Source organism: Myodes glareolus, chromosome 2 (assembly GCF_982192425.1).
Source record: "Myodes glareolus chromosome 2, mMyoGla1.1, whole genome shotgun sequence".
Lineage (NCBI taxonomy): Eukaryota > Metazoa > Chordata > Mammalia > Rodentia > Cricetidae > Myodes > Myodes glareolus.
The window spans coordinates 137,895,878-137,916,583 of NC_142027.1; the positions used below are offsets into that span (position 1 = coordinate 137,895,878).

The 20,706-nt window shown below is 46.1% G+C and overlaps 1 long non-coding RNA gene across 1 annotated transcript; it reads left to right on the top strand.

The window, feature by feature from the left end:
* The first annotated feature begins 1,130 nt into the window (after window positions 1-1,130).
* On the top strand, window positions 1,131-14,482 carry LOC148123178 (uncharacterized). Its single transcript, XR_015735351.1, has 3 exons — window positions 1,131-1,987; window positions 13,413-13,589; window positions 14,381-14,482. It is a non-coding gene; the product is annotated as an uncharacterized LOC148123178 (long non-coding RNA).
* Window positions 14,483-20,706: the final 6,224 nt, after the last annotated feature.

The window sequence follows — 20,706 nt, forward strand, 5'->3', positions numbered from 1 at the left end:
GGGCAGCTACCAGCGCTGCCAAAACTGCTGGCCTGAGTTCCAGCCTCAGAACGCACATGACAGAAGGAACGAACCACCTCCCAAAGGCTGTACTCTGACTCCCTGCATGTACATGTCATCACGCTCGCGCACACACGCGCACAACACACACACTTGAATGTAATGTAGTTTTTAAAAATCGTGTTCTAAATAAAGTCAGGCTCCTCAACTTCTTTTCTTCCTTCCTCTGTAGGGGTCCGCTCCACATCTTTCTCAACACAAACAAAGCATCTATGGGAAAACGCACAGTGATGTTTTAGACGAGTGCGTGTGTTAGTTTGCAAACAAACCTGCTATGTCAGATGCACCATCCTGCAACTTGCTTTCATTTTTGTTCAAGACAAAGAAGGATATCACTCAAATCCCTGAGAGGCCGGTGGCTTGGGTACTAGTGAGCTGGGGTTTGATGGCCTGCGTCCTCTTGCGTTTCCAGGTGGGCTGTTGAACGTCGTGTGTCTCCTGGCTTTGTGAGAGTCTGCCTGAGGATGGTTATAAGACTGAGATGGTCTCTTGTGTGTATGCACTTAGGCGAGTTCCCAGAACATTCTGACCCTGGACAAGTGCACATAAACACTATTGAGCTGAAGATGCGGCCCTTTGTTGTTGTGTAGTACTTCACGGTGCGTTTCTGGCTACAAATTTCCCACTTTTTGGCTGGGTCATTGTTTACATCCACCAGCCTTCTAGCCCCACTGAAGGACAGATGCCAGCAAGAGAAGCCTCTGGTTCTTGGGGAGCATGTACTTTTTTAGTTTTGATAAACACCGCCAAACAGCCCTCCAGAGTGGCTGTGGCAAGGAGCAGAGCCTGGCTAATAGTAGAGTGTGGTGATCAGGTCATTACCTGGGTGAGCCTGCCTTTCTGGATGCTAAGCCTACTTCTCCCGAGCTCACCGGGCCCCATTCTATTTTCAGTGCTCAGCCGGCACCTCTAGCCGCCCTCTTCATTATTCGGGCTCTGTGTCCTCAGCAGCACCAGGCTATTGTTTTCTCCCTGCCTGTTATTTAACGTGGCCAAGTCCTTTTGGAATTCTGGGTAATAACGGCAGACAAACGCCAGCGAAACGGAATGTGGGGCCGGAGGATTCGAAGGCGGCTTTATGCAGGAGACTTTGGCACGATGTCAGCCTGTAATGAAGCACTTTGCGCTTGGCCTAAATCGCCACAATTGCACCTGGCGTGCAGGGCAGACATCACGGGCACAGCAGACAGGAGGAATGATTTTTAGGAGGGCTGGAGGGCTGGCGGCCTTCCCCGGTCTGGGAAGAAAGGAACCAACTCCCAGGAGGTAGGGAAAGGGCAGAAACCCAGCTTTGGACTCCAAACTGCATTTTGCTTTCAAACTCTGAGGATGCTAGCCAAAGGGTCTTTGCTTGATAACCTCGGACGGTCCTCTCTCAACATGAAAAGGGAATTTTCGTCATTTCCAGCCTCGATTGGCCATCTTAAAACCCACCTCATTTCTTTATTATTATTATTGTCACAGGGTTTTGAGAGAATGCAGTATTTGCAAAATGGAACTTAAGAGACTCTTTAAGAATCCGAATAAGCTCCCAGCAGCTTCCCGTGGGGGAGCCTGCTTCCCAGCCGGCTTGGGCTTGCCCACCCAGGGCGACCCCCACACGACTCACCTCTCCCCATGATTACTGCGTTTAGTCAACTATCGACTTGGGAAACAATTTTGTTCCATTTGCTTTCCCTGCCTGAGAAAAAAGAAATAAAGGGAAGGCTTTGAAGTACCTTTCTGGCGGGGCGCTCACATTCAAGTGCTAATGCGATACCGAGGAAAGCGGTGGACGCTAAATGTTTACATTAAAATGGAAATATGGGATCGATTTTTCCAATCGGGGCTCCTGGTCCCTCCTTAAAAGTCTGCTTCGAGAGGCCGAAAACAATGCAAAACCCGAATCACCATCTTTAAGTGATATTGGCTGAGGCAGCAACTTCAGGTGAGCTACAGTTCGAGCCAGGTAGGATAATTGTTTGCAATGGCTCATCAGTACGCCTGTGTCTTTGCAAGAAAAAAAAAAGCAGGAGAATTTATTTGTTGGCCTGGCACAGGCTTATTATTATCCTGGGCTCTTGTGCTTTCCCTCACTGTGACTAATATCCGAGGAAACCACTTAAAGGGGGAAGGATTTATTTGGGCTGTGATTTCAGTCCACAGTCTGGCTGGCTGTCTTGCTGTGGGCCGGCGGCAAGGCGGGACCTCACACTGTCACACTGGGGAGAGGGGAGAGAATGGAGAGCATGCCTCCCCAGTTACTGCTTACTCTAGTTAGACTCAGCCTTCTGAAGCTGCCTACACCCTGGGATTAAACCCTCAGCACAATGCATGAGCCCCCTGTGCGACAGTTCATATTCAAACCTCGACAGCGATTTCTCTAATCACACTATCTTCAAGGCATTTTTTTTAAAACTATTTTTTTAAAAATGATTAAGGCTGAAGAAGCCCTGTGAGTCTGTCTGCCCGTTGCTAGACAAGCTTAGAAAAAGTAAATTAAATACAAATGTTCTGGAGTTTGAGAGATGTACCTTGATGTGTCCATGCTGTGTGGTAAACATCTCTTTGAACCTTAGCTTCCATATCTAGAGAGTGTTCTCCAAGTTAAGGGAAGGGCTGGGTTCCCAGACAACACAGAGAAGAAAGAGAACATTAGAAACTAATTCCAAATGATGCCCTGTTGTGGGTCTGCCATAACCTTAGAATCCATCTGTAACTACAGCTCCGTGTAGCTCCTGTCGCCCTCTGCTGGTCTCTACCAGCACTGCACACTCATGAAGACACAGGGACATACACACAGTCACAGAAATGAAAATCAAACAACCTTTAATAATAAAAGATATCTCTTGGCACTCACTAATGCAGTTCTCAGACTTCTAACTAGCTGTTTTCATTGGGTAGGCGCTCCCCCTTTGCCAATTTTGTAAAGATACCAGTTAACTTATTCAACAAATTTTTATTAAATAGGTTTGCATTTTTTAGTCAAATGGACTCAATCAACTTATTAGAATATTTACCAGAAGTGAATGGAGACTAGGCCTCTGTCCCGAGTTTCAGTGAAGAATGCTAAGGACAAGTCTTCCTGCCAAGAGGTGTGCAGTGAGAGGCAGAGTCATGGCCACACCCCTCCCTCTTCTCTAGGGTCCTGGTCAACCTTTGCATGCATCCCTAGATGTCTCCAAGACCTGGGCCAGAGAGAAGAAGGTTCCTGAGTGAAGCCTGAAGAATCACAGCAACGACAGCCAAGGAGTCATTACTGACTTGAGAAATTTGAAGAGGTTTCAATTTCAATGTCAGCTGCATGGCTTGGCACATGAATGACCGAGGCAGTACCATAGAAATATTTAAGCGATGCTCAGAGGTTTTATTGTGTCGTGTCAGACTTGGGGGAGGGGCTGTCTAGACACTATAATTTCTCTGGCAGACACGACTGTGTGTATTGACTCACTTGCAGCAGAATAAATGTCTGCCAAATGTTTTGAACCTCTGAATACAAGACAGTGTAGAGCGTGAGAGGGGAGAATGTTGGCTCATTACTCTGCATCCCAAGGACCAGAAAATGTCCTCCCTCAAACACCCATGCTCTGCTAGCACGTCCATTCTCGCTCCTTGTTTGTTCTAACGTCTGCACCATGTGGGGGTGCCGCCATGTTGGAAGCCGGGGCAGCCTTCCTTTTGTGTGCCTTTGGCACTCGTCTAGGTCATGACCATGAACTCAGAGTGGAGGCACCAGAGGCCCTTCCAGCTCTCGCTGGTAACGTGCTGCCTGTTCTGTGGTTACTGTCCTCTACCCTCTGACAAAGGTCTAGTTTGTGAAGACAAACCAGACACATTCTTTTCTTCTCTGAGGGTTCTATATGTGGGGAATAAAAATAAAAGTTAGGCACCCCCATATCATGACATATGCGTGTTTAGGGTTGCAGTTTTTACAGATAGCTTTTCCCCTTACAGTGGTAGAGTTTTTCCCATTGGCCAACCTGGCTTTTGCTTTCTCAGTAGGCGTTTGTGAGTGTGGAAAATAACGTCCTGTCTCAAGGTCTTACCTCTCCTGGGCCATAGAGCTTCCTTCAGTTTTGCTAGGACCTCAATGAGCAAACAGTGGGGCAGAGTGGGGCAAGTGAATGTGTTCAGGGAAACCTCACACCGGGCAATGAAAGTTGGTGGATAAACATCCCATGCTCCACGATATTGGCCCCCTACCAATACTGTTGATTGAAAGACTCAGCCTCCTGACAACACTGGAGATTGTGAGCACCTCACTTCCTCGTCATGTTCGTTAGGAAATTTTTTCAATAATATGAAGCCCGGCTCAAAATAAATTAAAAACAAACAAACAAACAAAAAAACATTACAGGGGCAAGAAGTGACCAGGGTACCAAAGGAAAGGGATGTTTCTGTTTCCTGTTACCCTGAGATCGAAAGCAACACAGGGAGGAAAAGAGTTTATTTCAGAATGTAGCTCCAGGTCACAGTTCATAATTGACAGGAGGCAGAACCCCCAGCATCTGTCACATGCCATCCACAGTCAAGAGCAGAGAGAAGCAAACACACCCATGATGCCTACTTGCTCTCAGCCAGCTTTCTCTTGTCCTGTACAGTTCAGAACCCCCTGCCCATGGAATGGTGCCGTCTACAAGGAGCTGGGTCTTCCTATATCAACCAACAATCAAGAAAGGCCCCCAAAGATGTGGCCACAGGCAATCCTGACCTAGATCTAGACAGTTCCCTCATTTAGTCTCCCTTCTTAGGGAATCCCAGGTTGTGGCAAGTTGGTAACTAAAACTAACCAACTGTGGGTGAGCTCCAGTCGGGACTAGGATATCTCAGTGGGGTTCCACACACGACAGAGGCTTCCGAGGGCCTCAGCGCTGGAATTCGGAGGTGGCTGAGACGAGACCTCCTCCTAAGCTGAGATTCTGAGATGTCCTACCCCCTCTTCCTGGTCCTCAGCAGGGCCGACCATCAGCTGCACAGGGCAGCAACCCTGACTCCGCCTTCCCCTCTCTTATGGGCCCTCCACGCTCACCAGGCTCCCAGGAGTCTCCTTCTGAGCAAATCACACGAGCTTGATTTGGTCCTAGAGCTAATGATCTGCTTTGGGGAGCCCCCATGGACTCCAAGCAGATGGCATATTTGTTGAGAGCTCATCTGGGCTGCTAAGAAATTCCATTTCTTTTTGGAAATCTTGCCTTGTGCAGCTAGCTCTCCTTGTAGATAACCAAATCTCTGGCCCCTGGTTTGTGTCTAAACACTCCTAGGGCTGCCCTGATCTCAATGGGACTTCATCCCAGCAATGCTGAGTTCTTTGGTTGGTTCAAGCTTGGGATGGTTTTTAAGGACCTTGTTGGTGGGGTGGGACATGAGACTCATCAGTTGCTCCCATTGCTGACCTGGTTTTTCAATCAAAACTAAGGTCCGATGCTTCTGTTCTTTTGGTTTAAAGGTGGGAAAACATGAGTCTGTGACCTTATTGCCTGCTAACTGGGGAGACAAATCTTTAACAATAAGTATCTAAACGTGGAGGGCAGGAGACAATACTGTCATGACAAAACCCAACCCAGGGAAAGAAAGGGAGAAACAATAGGAGGCGGCTAAGGATTGTCATTGTTCATAGAGTGCCGGGGAGCGGCCGCTCATCATGTGAGATTGTGAGCAGAGACCTGAAATCAACGGGAGAAGGCCAGGTGGTGCGGCTGTCGGTAGAAGGACTTTCAGGCAGAGGTAGTTTCAGTGGGTGCAAGGGCTGGGAGGAGAAAATGCGGTTGGCACATTGTAAAACTAACAGGGATCTGTGTGTGGCCAGAGCAGAACATGAGCGATGTGGGCTGGAGGCCTCTGGGTTGAACTGTAGAAGGGCATTTAGGAGTTAAGATGCTGGGCAGGATTTGTCACCTCTGCTGGAAGATTCTTTGGGACTTAGGGCAAAGGTTCTCAACCTTCCCAATGCGGAGACCCTTTAATACAGTTCTTCGTGTTATGGTGATCCCATTTCCAACCATAAAGTTACTCTCATTGCTACTTTATAACTGTAATTTTGCTACTGTTATGGATCATAATGTGGATATCTGATACTTGACTCCTATGAAAGACTTTTAATTCCCAAAGGGGTTGTGACCCGCAGGTTGAGAACCTCTGACTTAGCACATCCAGGGAAGACCAGAGAAGCTGGTCAGAGCTCGGTGGCAGCAACCTGGGTAGAAGACAGTAGTGTCTTGGATTAGACTAGCAACACCAAGGTTGGGTAATGGCCAGATTCTAAAAGCACTTCAGTTCACGATGGATCAATTGTGGGTCATGTTAGAGCAATTCTGTCAAGAATCCGAGCAGTTAAATAAGTGGAGCCTTGATAGGAATATGGACAGAATGGACTTGGTGTGGGCGGGCGCTGTTGGGATCTTAGGATGGGATATGGCAAGCCTGACATGTTTATAGACATTTAAAGGATGACGTTGAGTCACGGGTTGATTGAGGTGGAGTCAGGAGGAGAGCCAGCAGCCCATAGTCTGGTGGGAGGTGCTGGTGAGTAGCAGGCAAATTATTGCCAAACGACACACAAGCGCATCCACGGTGTGAGTGCCGTGGGCTGTGGAAGCAGAGAGCCTGGCCCAGTCTTGTGCTTGGGAAATGATGGCCCCTGAGAGACAGCTGAACTGAAACCCTGAGGATCTTGTGGGACAAAGCCAAGGAGAAGAACCAGTGTCAAAGGGAACCATCCAAGCAAAGGCCCAGAGCAACAGCTGAACGTCTTGCCATTTTGAAACTAAAAACAGCCCAGTCTCTCTCCAAGAGGGCAGAGACGGGGAGGAAGGGCAGAAGGAGGAACATGGATTGGCCATGGCTTGGGGGCCACATGAAGAAGCGCTGACTGTTTGATGAGCGTATACAAAGGTGCCGCTGGCGTGGTCTAAGCAGGGCTCTGAGGCCGGCTTCAATACTTGTCGTTCCCCTGGACAGACCTTTCTCCAGGACTCCGGTAAGCCAGTTCTGTGAGCTCCCCTCCCTTGGGCCACTCTAAGCCTACCTTCTTGTCCATCCCCATTAGTGTCACGCCAGACCTCATTACGCATGTCACATCTAAGTAGGTCACAGCAGACAGAAGGGCCCCTGGAGCTTCAACTCCCAGTGTCCCAGTCTAGACTCAGGCAAGAACAATCTGCATGGACAGGTCGGCTTTGTGGACTGAGCTGGGGGCTCTGAGAAGGGAGTGCTGGGTGCTTTCTGGGGCGGCCCCAAGGGAGCTTTGAGAGTCGCTCCGCTTTCCAGCTTTCTATGGAAGTTTTTGTTTTCCTAGAGCTTTGTGCGTTAAGAAAGATAGCTAAGACCTAAGATTCGGCTGCTTCTCCCTGAATAGCTCTTTTGATCCGTCACCAGGTTGTGTTAAACCCTGCAGCATGTGGGCATTTAGAAGACACGTCTAAGTCACTCCTAGAGAGAGTCCAAGGCACACCCTGCAGCGTCTGGAAGTGGGCTAGGTCTGGATGCAGCGGATTGAGAGCGCAGGTTCTGAAAATCCAGGTTCTTAAGCATCTGTCATCTACTACACAACCTGGGGCACAGCAATAACCACAGCTGGGCTTTAGCAGTCTCCCCTTCCAAAGAAGCGGGGTTATGCTGAGAAGGATTCAGATAGCAAGAAACAGCAATTGATTAGTGATGTCTGTTAAGGGCATGGCGAGAAAGAAGGGAAGATAACCAGCTAGCTGCCCCCCACACTTTTTTTTTTTTTTAAAAAATCTTTATATCCTTTTTTTATTTTAAATTGGAACTTAGATACAAAGCATGGATTTGTAGAAAAAGCTTAGCTTAATATTAACAGGAACATAAATTAAAAAGTAAGTGGTCTTGTATTTTTATTTAAAGAAACTTAAAACGTAACTTAAAACCTCCCTTCACCTGCCCTTCCTCACCGCTACAGCCATATTTCATCAAGTATTCAAGGACAAAATAATAGCAAAATTACAGTATTCAGAGCAAAGAATTGCCAGAAACTAATATCACTATTAGTCATCATAATTCCCGTAAGAAAATGAAGACATTGCAGCATAAAGAAGTAGACCGATGATAAATTTATTGAAAACAGACAGTTGGTCTCCCACTGTCCCACATCAAACCTGAAACAGACATCACCAATCCATTGCTTTGTTTCTGCTACTGAGTATTTTCCAGCTTAATTCTTCACAGCCTAACGCTGCACACATCCACCACCAATCCATTAACGTTGACAAATGAGAGGAAATCTATTTGATATCACTGGACTAATGGGTCCTACCAATGTAAGCCCCAAATGCTATATCATCCCGTTGAAGCCTGGCGGCAATTTTACAGGCAAGCGTTTCTATCAGTGTAGAGTGAATTACTCAAGATCAGACATGGAAGAACAAGAATGATTTGTCTTGAGACATGTCTATGCAGGGATAAGTTGCAAGCCAGGACATACCCAGTTCCACCATAATCTTGTTCGTGTTTATTTATACTGAGTCACTAGCCCTCAAGGATAATGTTGGGCCTACAAATATCTAAGGCTGTTGACTGAGAGGTTAGATTCTTAAAGAAATGTGAATGGTTCTGTTTTCCAGGTCACAAAATGGTTACTAGGGATGAGGTTTGTCCAGGTAAGGTTTAACTGTCAACTTGACAGAACCTAGAATATTCTTGAAATATAATCTCAATTGAGGAATGGGGTGATCATTCTGACTTCTGGTCTTGTCAGTAAGGGGTTGTCTGGTTAATTGATTTAGGAGGGCCGAGCCCACTGTGGGCCATACTGTTGCCTAGCAAGCGATCAGGAATTGTATCAGAAAGTGAGCGGAGTATAATCCTCCCTGCAGCCAGGAATCAGCAGCCTCCATGAATTCTGCCATCCTTCTTTGACTGTGAAGTGAGTCCTTGGTCACAACTGATGCTGTGTGAAATAGCAAGTTATCCTGCTTTCAAGTCCTTGCCTCGAGTTCCTGCTTTGACCTCCCTCATTGATGAACTGTGACCCTTTCCTAACCTACACTGGTTTTGGTCCAGGCATTCCATTATAGTAACAGAAAAGAAGCTAGAACGTGGTCCAGTCCAGTGGCTTTCATGAACAGTTCTGGCATCGATGCACTAGAGATCCCCCCTGTGTGTGTTTGGTGTGTACTTGTGTGGTGTGTGTGTCTGATGTGTGTGTATAGAGGGTGTGTATGTGTTGGATATATTCAGGGTTTGCGGATATGGTATATGTACACATGTGTGTGGGAGTGTGTGCTTGTGTGTCCAGAGGCTGGAGGCAGATGTCAAGTGTCTTTCTCACTCTCTATTCTTTCAGACAAAGGCTCTTGATCAGTGGGCGTGGCAACTGTTAAGCTCCAGCGATCCTCCTGTTTCTGTCCGTACAACGTATGCACACAGCCTTACCCATTTTTTTAGACTTGGGTGCTGAAGATTTGAACTCGGATCCTCATACTGAACACACTCCTGCCTCTGATTGCAGATTCTTCTGTGAATAGCGTTAGCTTTGTGTCTCTGGAGTACAGACATTCACAGGGCAGCCTTCTTGTTTTCCCATGGATACCTCAGTCGATGCCTGAATCCATAGTCTAGTTCTAGTATGGGATATAGTGTCTTTCCGCTTTTTTTCTTCCAAATTTGATCTTTCTGTGCTTTTTACAACCCACAACCATCCCTCTAGTTACAAAGGCCAGAGGCTCTAGAAGATACCTTTGTCATGCCCCCATGCCTCCCATCTTAATTAGCTCTCAGACATATCTACTCTTCCCTGTCTTCCCTCCCACCGCCCTCACCGAGCTCCCATCATCCTTCACTTGAGGACTGTAGCAGCCTGCTGATGGTGCTCCTCATCCACACCATCCTCCACAGTGCAGCCCAGATAACTTTTCCAAAGTATGGAAGTGGATTATTCATTCCTCGCTTAAGATGTGTTGAATTCTCCATATTCAGAAGACAAAGACCAGACCTTCTCTACACAGTGCTAAGGAACGAGGTCCCTGAGCCTGACATCTGCTGTGTCAAGCAGCAACACCTGCTACTTTCTGTGTGCACATCCGCATCCTGCCCCAACCCGGCGTGCTCCTCTCTCCTCTTTGCAATACCTCTCTCATCCTTCCTACTTAGGTCGTTCTTAGAAACCATTTAGAATTCCTGTTCCTCTCTTGACAAAAATCTTCCCTAACCTTCCACCTCCTTTCCCACAGACTACAGCAGACTCGGAGACTCCGTTCCTTCCTTTCATCTATTTTTTTAATGAAATGCTCGTTTGTTTGATTGCTTACTTAATGTCTGCTTTTCCAACTAGACCATAAAGTCCATTCAGACAGGAACATGTTTATTTTAGCTATTACACCCTCTGGGCCTTGTTCACTGCCTGGAACTCAATATACATTCGATAACCATTGATTAATGAGGAACTAGTGAATGAGTAAAAGAATCTAGTTGCCTTGTGTGATGGCTTGGACTTTCCAAATCCCAACACTTTTGACATTTCAGGCTGGACAGTTTGCTACAGAGGGGCGATCTTGTTCCTTTTAGGATGTTGCTGATACTCTTCAGCTCTGTTCATTAGATTCTGGCCATGTCTTCCCTGTTGTGACACCTGAAAATGCTTCTAAACACTGCACGTCTCCCTCTGTGGGCCAAGGTTGACCACTACCTGGTATATTGTACTAAATATTCAAGGCATTTGTTTAAGACTCTTGGCTCTGGAGCTCCCTGCTCGGGCCTTTATGAGGCGCTCAGTAGCCCACTCTGGTCTCATGCTGGAGTCTTTCTCTAGTTGACAGATCCATCTGCCGATCGAGGCTCCTTCCTGGTGCCCCTCCCAGGGTGTCAGTATATTTCCTGCCCTATGAGTGTCAGAGTTCAGGAACTCCGTGACTTCCCTCAGCCGACTGGACTTCAGTAGACATGGGTGTCGAGGTCATGCCTGAGGCAAAACTCTGCGAGTCACAGACTCCACGGTTCTCTTTCCCCTCTGCCTCATGAGTGGGAATGAAGCTGCTTCTCACCAAGTTCTCTAATAAAGAAGAGTAGGCCAGTTGCTGGGGGTACAACAGGGACGTAGATCCATCGCACTAAGGCTTCCGTGCTCCATATGCAAACAAGAGATGCAAGGTCCAGACGGAGTCAGTGCTGTGCCATTGTACAGAGTAGAGGTGTCCCACTATGGCCCCTCTCTCTATAGAGATGGAGTTTTACCGGAGAACAGCTATGCTGCTGGTTTTTCTTGAGGCTGTTTGTTGGTGGCTGCAGGTTATTAAAACTCTGAAGTAGTCTAGCCAGCAGACTTGTTATGGGATGCACACCGAAAAGGCTGGGTTCTCTGTTTTAGGGTAGATAAATGGTAGGAGAACAAAGGAAGAGCCCTTGGGCTTGAATTCTGAATGTGTTGATTTGGGTCCTTACTGGACTTCCAGAGGTCTGGTACCAAGGAGACCTCAGCGGTGAGTTTATTCTAGTTCCTGTACGCACTCTTTACAATAGTCCCATTACTAAATGTGCAGGTCTCTGTCTTAATTATCTTCTCAAATTTCACACATGAGCACCGCATCTCCATTACTCCCACCCACTCCCCTCCAGCTCCTCCCCCAATTTATGATCTTTTGTTTCATGTATATGGGTATTTTTACATATCTACACATGTATGACTTACTGAGTCCATTTAGCTTTGCTCTTGTGTGCATGTGTCCAGGGTTGATCCCTTGGGATTGGACAAGCTATGTGGGAGTTTAACACCAAGGCAACTGATCCTCCCTCTCTGAGCAGTCCCTAATGCCCTTGTAGTTCTATTGTCTAGGGATGGATGTCCCTAGATATGTCCCTGTGGGATGTCCCCTAAGAACATGAGGATGACAGAAACGGAGAACTTTTGTGTTGTTCACATAGATATCCTAAGTTATATTATGATGGATTAAAGAGGAGGTCCTAAGTGTTTCCTGAGTGGCAGGATGAGTATTGATGCCCACATATTTGCTCTTCCCCCTCTAGAGCTTTCGCTCTGAGAGAGTTGAGAGGGTCTCCTTCTTCACTATGCATGATGCAGGGTGTTGAACTTCCATATGGCAGAGTTGCGATTGCCAGCATCTTGGGTGCTTGTTGTATTGGCATGGGGAACTCCCAGGGAACGATAGTGACCAGATCAAATCATAAATTGTTAGTACTTGTTGTAAACTGGGAGACGCTCCATTGGGAATGATTTTTGTGCCCCTTGCCCACTCTGTATATATGATGTCTAAAGATTTATTTTTATCTATGTGTCTATGCATCTGTATGCATGTGTGCACGCCATGTGAGTGTAATACTCATGGAAGCCAGAAGAGGGTGTTGGATGCCCTGGAGCTGGAGTTACAGATGGTTCTGAGGTCCCCACCAAAGAGGTTTCTGGGGACCAAGCTTGGAACCTCTGTAAGTGTTGTATGCCAAGTCACTGAGATTTGTAGACTTTTTATGACATCATAGGCTCTTTATTTATAGCCAATGAATGGCTAAAATACAAGACACATCTTAGATTCATAACTAACAAGGTCTTCTTATTTTCTGTGGTGCCAGAATCTTTCAAGAAAACAATAAAGGAGTTGTAAGTTAGATAAAGTTAACCCATGAAGAGCCTTCACATTTTTCCATGTGGAATAAGAAGTGTGGGAGGAGGAAACAAGTGCAAACTGAGCAGAGGTTTTCATACTACAACTCGTAGCTCCAATTTGGCCCTCTGCCTGTTTGTGTGAATAAAGTTTTATTAGAGCACAGTGGTGGTTACTTGCTTTTGTATCATCTGTGATTGTTTTGGCATTATTGGGTTATAGGCAAGTAGCTGCAACAGAGACCACGGGTCTTGCAAGGTCTACAGGATTCACTACTTGGATCTCTGCAGGGACAACTTTGCAGACTCCTGTCAAGAAACCAGGTTTGAGTCCCAGCTCTGACATCCACCAGTGTATAATACAGGCATGTCACCTTTCTGGGATTTAATAGTCTCATCAGTCGAGTGAAGAGAGCGACAGAACCATATCCTATGATTGTTGTGTAACTTAATGAGCTCAAGTGCTTTGCCCATTCCCAAGCCACGTAAAATGTGCTTGGTGGAGGATAGTTATTATTGTTATTAGTTGGTCAGTCATTGATTTATCCAGTTCTCAAATATGGTCAGGGCATTTCCTGTGTGCCTAACAGTCTAGGCAATGTGGATCTAAAGGCCAGGCAATTTTAAATCCTGATCTTCAAAATAGTTTCAGCTTAGGAAACATAATAAAGGATGATATGTCTTATTAAGTTAGTATCACAGATAATCATAATAAATTGCTATTATGGCAAAGCATTGTTTGCGCCTCAGGTGGAAGTAGATACTTCGGTGGGGATTGGCAGTGAGTTTTCTTTTTTTGTTGCAGACACTCTGGAAGCCCCCAAAGAAATGTATTTGTCTCCAAAGCACTTGGCAGAGGTAGCACGGCTGGGGCCAGGCTGGCAGAAAGACCCCATTTCTCAACCTGGCTTCCTACACAGAATTATTTAGAAGGAAACTTTATCAGACGGCCTTCCAGCACCACACCATCCATCTTGCAGAGGTAATTCAATAGCCCTTGCGAGCTGATGATTTATGGGCTGGGTGGCCTCCGGGAGGCTGCTCTTTGTATTACAGCCTGTGTTTTATCAATGGCCGGTGACCTGCTAGCTGAGGCCAGAAGCAACAGGCTGTATGTTTAATCCTGTTCGTCCAGGCCTTGGTTACAGCTAGCTTCAGGGCCAGCAGAGGGCTGCTGGTCACTAGGGCAGACGAGTCTCCGATTGTTCTAAACTGGGAGCTCTCATTAACATGGAGTGACTGTGTCTTAATACAGTGGGGCTCTTTCTTCTGTAAAAAGTTTCCGTTTGGCTCCAGCCCCCAGACTCTTTTGACCTTGCGGTTCCTGAAAGGGAGGTGTCTCTGCCTTCCCCTTAGGAATGAGAAGCCCAAGCTGGGAGGCACTTCCTTAATTCGCGACTAGATTAAGAAAACTGCAGTCAGTGCTTGGGGTCTTGTGAGGGTGTTAGGGGTAGGGTTTCTCTGAGCTTTTGTCTCTTTATTGTCCTGACCAAAGAGACATGCTGAGGCAATCTCTAGAATGCCAAAGCCTCACTTCCTTATCCACAATTTCTTTTGCAGCACTTAGCACTGAACCCGGAGCATAGTAGGTGTGGTGGTCTGAATGAAAATGGCCCCCATAGACTCAGAAGGAACATCTCTATTGGAGGTGTGGTCTTGCTGGAGGAAGTGTGTCCCAGGGGGTAGTGGGTTTTGAGGTTATAGAAGTTCAGGCCAGATCCAATGTCTTCTTGCTGATGGTCTTCTATCTCTTCCTGCTGCCTGCTGATCCAGATGGGAGATTCTCAGCTGCCTCTCCAATATCGTGTTTGCCTGCATGTGGCCGTGTCATGCCGGGGTGATAATGGACTAAATCTCTCAGTTGTAAGCCAGCTCCAATAAAATGCTTTCATTTATAGGAGTTGCCATGGTCATGGTGTCCCTTCCCAGCAATAGAAACCCTAACTAAGAAGTATGTGCTCAATAAGGGATGAATGCTTCCAGGACTTTGCATATGTCACTGATTGTTTCTTAAACATTCTTTCATATGATCACATTGCTGACCCCAAGTGTCCTTAAGGTCAAGGTTCAGTTGCTATCTTAAAACAGCCAACACCCGATCTGTAAGATGGGAAACATGCAACTTAATTAAAAAGAATTGAATACAGGGGGCTGGTTCAACATCTACTGGAGGATGTGGAAGGAGGAAGGGAGAGTATGCAACACACAGCACCTACAGTGTCTGCATAGCCAGCCACCCGGGTAGATGGGGTGGCTTCCCTAGGTCCTCTGTCCCAGGGTGTTTTCACAGGGCAACCACCATATCCCAGCTGAAACTGGGGTATTTTTCAAAGTCAGTTTCTACCCAGGGACGAATCTGCTTCCATGACTACTCTGATGGCCATGGTCAGGTTCTAACTCCTCATGCACATTTGTGGTAAAGTCTTTGGCTGTGGGTAGAGGAGCTCCCTGCCTCATAGGTGTCTCCAGAGAGGACTCCCAATATGACTTCTGACTTCATCAGAATGGCAAGTAAAAGAAAAAAGCAGTGACCGAGATCAGTCTCCTCTTTTGATCACTGGAGTGGCATCCCAACACTTCTGTTGTAAGGAATGAAGCAGAAATCACACAGGGATAGGAATCCTGGGGTCAGAGATCACCGGGCAAACTCAGAGGCTGACCTCAAACCCACAGACAGAAAGCAGCTCATCACTCACAGGGTTGGGGGGACAGTGGGAGTGGCTGGGGTTTTAGATTCTGAATGCTTGGAAGAGGGACTGACAGTGACCCTGAGGAGATGACCCTGAGGAGGTGGCCCTGGGCAGCTGGTGATGGTGATGGATAGTTTCCCATAATGCTGTTTCTAGAAGTATAAAGAGAACACTGCTATTTCTGGAACCACCTAGAACTGCCTAGAGCATGGGGAGAATGTCCGACAACAAGATTTAGTGAGGTGAACTGTCCCTCTGAAAATTCATGCCTACGTCCATAACAAAGTCTTCTAAAATAATTTCTGTGTGGGGGCACGGGGCAGGAGGAGTTGTACATGGCCCTCGGCACATGTTTAGAGGTGAGAGGCCAAACTTTGGGTCCTTTGTGGTCCTCCATTTTGTTTTGAGACAAGGACTCAATGCTGCCACGTACCAGGGTAGCCAGCCAGTGATTGTCTGCGGACTCTCCTGTCTGCACCTCCTGTCTGACTGTAGAGTGCTGGATTACAGGTGCATGTGCTGCTATGTCCAGCTTCTATGTGGGTTCTAGGCATCGTAATTTATGCCCTCATGGTTTAGTTTTTTTTCCTGACAAAAGGAATTTAGAAGAGAACGGGTTTATTCCGGATCACCATTAGAGAGTCCGGCTCTCAGGGTGAAATTAAGGCAGCAAGAGTAAAAGGTGCTGATCACATGACTTCTATAGTCAAGAAGCTGGTCACATGACTTCTACAGTCAAGGAGCTGATCACATGACATCTACAGTCAAGGAGCTGATCACATGACTTCTACAGCCAAGGAGCTGATCACATGACATCTACAGTCAAGGAGCTGATCACATGACTTCTATAGTCAAGGAGCTGATCACATGACTTCTACAGTCAAGGAGCAAATGCGTGCTGTGCTCAGTCCAGGATTCCGACCCATGCTGCCACCCACGGTGGGCGGATCTTCCCACCACAATGGGCATAGTCAAAACGATCCTCTACATGCTCAGAAGTTAGCTTCGCCTAGATACTACCTCACCCATGTGCCCAGACCCTTGTCTCGTAGATGATTTTTGTCAGGGTGATGACATGAGCCATCACATCATGCTTGCTTTCCTGGTCCTTTACTGATGGAGACATTCCCCCAGTCCCACGCAACAAATTCTGAATCCACCGGGTCTTGGACTGGGCCAGCATTTGGGAACAGGGTCTTTGCAGAAGCAACTCGATCACAGAGAAGGGGATTTGGGTGGGAGGTGACACAATAGGCAGATGTCTTTAGGAAACTGGGGAATTTGGATGCAGACATGCACATCAGAAGGCGTGGGAACAAGATAGATCAACTGTTCCTAGGAGCCAGGAGTGCCAAAGGTTGACAGGAAATGTCTAGAAGTTGAGAGAAAGCAGGGGTGGGTGTCTCACAGCCCTCAGAAATAACCTTTCCCTGACTCCTTGATCCTCGGTTTTGTTTGGTTCTTTAGAACCGGTACGATGATAAATCCCTACCCCTGGGCCTCCTGGCTTGAGGTTCTCAAGGCTCTTTAATCACAGTTTTGCCTTCTGCTGTTTCAGGTGCCTGTGATCAGCCACGACCTCAACACACCAGATGTCAACAGCTACTAAGTTCCAGTTAACTCAGTGCGCTGTGTTCCCATCAATGCTTTTGGTTTTCAGCAGCCTCCTAGTCTGCCTGTTTTGTATATTACACTTTATCATAGATACATAAATTCTTCAAGTGTGTGTAGAATTGGAATGACCTGTAGTCTTAGGCATCCTAGTGGGTCATGGATGAGGATGTGTGTCTGTTTTGTTGTAGAAGGCCTGGGATGTAAACAGTCTCCCTCAGCGTGATGGCATCTTGCTGGCATTGACCATGACACAGATGTCCCAAGGATGCTTTCAGAGTGTTTACTGTCTATCATTGCCATGAAGGCGACAGAGGGTGGGGAGGCGCTGAGCAATGGCAGCATAGGTGTTAGCACGACTGTGGGAGACTTACTGAGCCCCGAATCAGCTGCGCCCATCCTGTTGTGCTTGGCTTCTCCTGCTGTTCTGATCTGTCAAATACTAACTCTACAAGGAGTTAATGCTCCTTTGCTCCTGTGCTCTGAACGTTCTGACTTTTCTGCATGTTGTAGTTATGGACTTTCTGCCTGACCATTAGACCACGGTTAGGTTGCCTTATAAGTTGCTTAGTTACCCATATACACACGAAGAACTTCCTTGTTTCCCTTACCGTATATTTACCTGGATTATTCTCTTGAATAAGCGAGACTTGATCAGAATCCTGTCTTGTCTCCATCTCTTGTGTCTCTTGTCCCATCCCATTCTCACTCCCCCTCTAGGGTCTCCTTTGACTTACCCACGGGCCGGGGCAAAAGACTCTCTGGAGGAAGTTTTTGGTGGCCCTCCTACCCTGACTGAGTCTCCTCCTTCTCCATGTCCCTTTGGTCTCTTGAATGGCATGTTTTCAAGGTGTCTCCTTTGCTGTCTGCTTCTTCTCCCAGACCATGATGTCCCTGAGGGTGAGCACTCTGTTCTCTGTGCCTTGCTCCTTCTCTAGGGCCAAGTACACAGTAGGTCATTAGAAAATAGTTGTTGACTACTCGAGAGTGAAGTGGAGAAAGCGAGGCGCGCTGGCAGAAAGGCCGGGTCAGCGCAAATCCAGTGGTCATCTTCTGGTCATCGTTCGGTCTTCATAACAGTTCTGTGTGCTGGTATTGGATCTCCGCTCTGCATATATGAAAATGATCAAAACAATTTGCCCACAGACAAATGGCAGAGCCAGGGCTTGTGTCTTCTCTCTACAAAGCATCCCCATCCTCCCGTCATTCTTAGAGCTGTCATGAATGAACAGTTAATGGTGTTCCTGGGGCCAATGGGATGTGTCCGTGTGTCACCTCTGCATCCACACTTGTGTTAGTGACATTAACATTTTTTTCATTTTGTGTGTGTACCTGTTTGCATGTGGAAGTGTATAATGTACTTGTATATGTGTTTCTGTACATGTGTAGTGTATGTATATATGTGTATGTATGTATATTTGTATGTGTGTCAATATACGTGTGGCTCATGTGTGTGGTATCTGTGTCTGTGTATCTGAGTATATTTGTATGTGGGAGTGTGTATGTGGTATGTATATTCATGTGTATATTTGGGGTATATGTATGTGTTTATAAGTAGTGTGTGTGGTATATGGGTGTTTGTGTATGTGAGTGTATGTGTGGTTCATGTGTAAATGTATGTGCATGGTGTTTGCATCTGTGTGTGTGTGTGTGTTGGAAGAAGCATATGTGTTATGTGCGGACATGTGATAGCATTCATGTAGGACTACTGGAGCAGCTGAGATATTTGCTCTCTAGCGGCTGAGAACTCTGGTTGTTAAAATGGAGTTGCTATGTTTGGGACTGTGATGAGACAAAATGATGTCAGGTATCTCCACTTTATTCCTTTAAAAATATTAAATTTTGACAAGGGAGCCACCACTAATGGAGCAGGCCCAAGCCATGGACCTCTGCAGGAGCAGGCCCAAGTCAGGGACATCTACTGTAATAGGCCTGAGGCAGCAACCTCCACAGGGAGCGAACTCCGAGGGAGTAGGCAAGAGGTAGAGATGTTTGTGGGACTGGGCATGAATCAGGGATGTCTGAGGGAGCAGGCCTGAGCCAGGGACATCTGTGGGAACAGGCCTGAGTCAGCTACCTCGGCAAGAGCAGGCAATGACCTCCACAGGAGCAGGCACAAGGGAGCAGCCTCAGTGGGAGCAGCCCACAGCAAGCAACCTCCATGAAAGCAGACCCCGGGAGCTCTGAGCAACCTCTAGGAACACCAAGTGACCTCCAGGGTGACTGGAACCATGCCCTGACTGCACCACGAGGGGCAACCATCTGAGCATTGGATCCACTGGCACCTGGAAGATTGATCAGCAGAGCTACATCCTAACTACACCAACCAGAGGGAAAGATGGGTAGACAAGGTAAGAACACACTCAACACCACAAAAAGCAACATGACACCAATAAAAGGCTAGTGACCCCACAACAGCATGACTTCAATAATTAAATATAGATGAAACAGAAGAAAATGATCTAAAAAATAACTTTAGAAGAATGTTGAGGCCCTTAAAGAGGAAATGAAAAATTCCCTCAAAGAAATGGAGAAAAAGACAAAGAAAAAATGGGAAGAAATCAACAAATCTCTTAAAGAAAAGCAAGAAAGAGCAATCAAACAGATGAAAGAAACTATTCAAGACAAGAAAACTGAAATAGAGACAGTAAAGAAAACACAAATCAAGGGAATTATAGAAAACAATCAGGAAGCACAAATGCAAGCATAAACAGCAGAATACAAGAAATGGAAGAAAGAATCTCAAGAGCTGAAGATACAATAGAGGAAAGAGATTCATTGATCAAAGAAAACATTAAATATAGCAAAAACTTAAGCACAAAATATCCAGGAAATATAGGACACCATTAAAAGACCAAATCTTAGAATAATAGGTATAGAAGAAGGAGAAGAAGTTCAACTCAAAGGCACAGAAAATATATTCAACAAAATCATAGAAGAAAACTTCCCCAAACTAAAGAAAGATATGCCTGTGAAGATACAAGAAGCTCACAGAACACCAAATATACTGTATAAAAAAATAAAGTCCCCTCGCCACATAATAATCAAAACACTAAACATATAGAATAAAGAAAGAATATTAAAAGTTGAAAAGAAAAAAGGCCAAGTAACATATAAAGGTAGACCTATCAGAATTACACCTGACTTCTCAATGGAAACAATGAAAGTCAGAAGGTCATGGTCAAGCATTGTGCAGACATTAAGAGACCATGGATGCCAGCCCAGACTACTACACCCATGACAGAACCAGATTTAAACAATACCTAGCCACAAGCCTAGCCCTACACAAAGTACTAGAAGGAAAATTCCAACACAAGGAAGTTAGCTATATCCACAAAAACACAGACAATTGATGGTATCATAGCAGCAAATCCCAAAGAAGGGAAAAGAACACACAATAACATCACCAACAATGAAAACTAAAGTAGCAGAAACTAGCAACCATGGGTCATTAATAGGCCTTAATATAAATGGACTCAACTCACCTATAAAAAGACACACGCTAACAGATTGGATATGAAAACAGAATCCATCCTTCTGCTGCATACAAGAAACACACCTCAACCTCAAAGATGGACATCACTTCAGAGTAAAGGGTTTCAAAAAATTTTGCAATCAAATGGACCTAAGAAACAAGCTAGTATAGGTACCCTAATATCTAACAAAATAGACTTCAAACTAAAATCAATCAAAAAAGGACATTTCATATTAGTCACAGGAAAAATCCATCAAGAGGAAATCTCAATACTGAACATCTATGCCCCAAATACAAGGACACCCTCATATGTAAAAGAAACA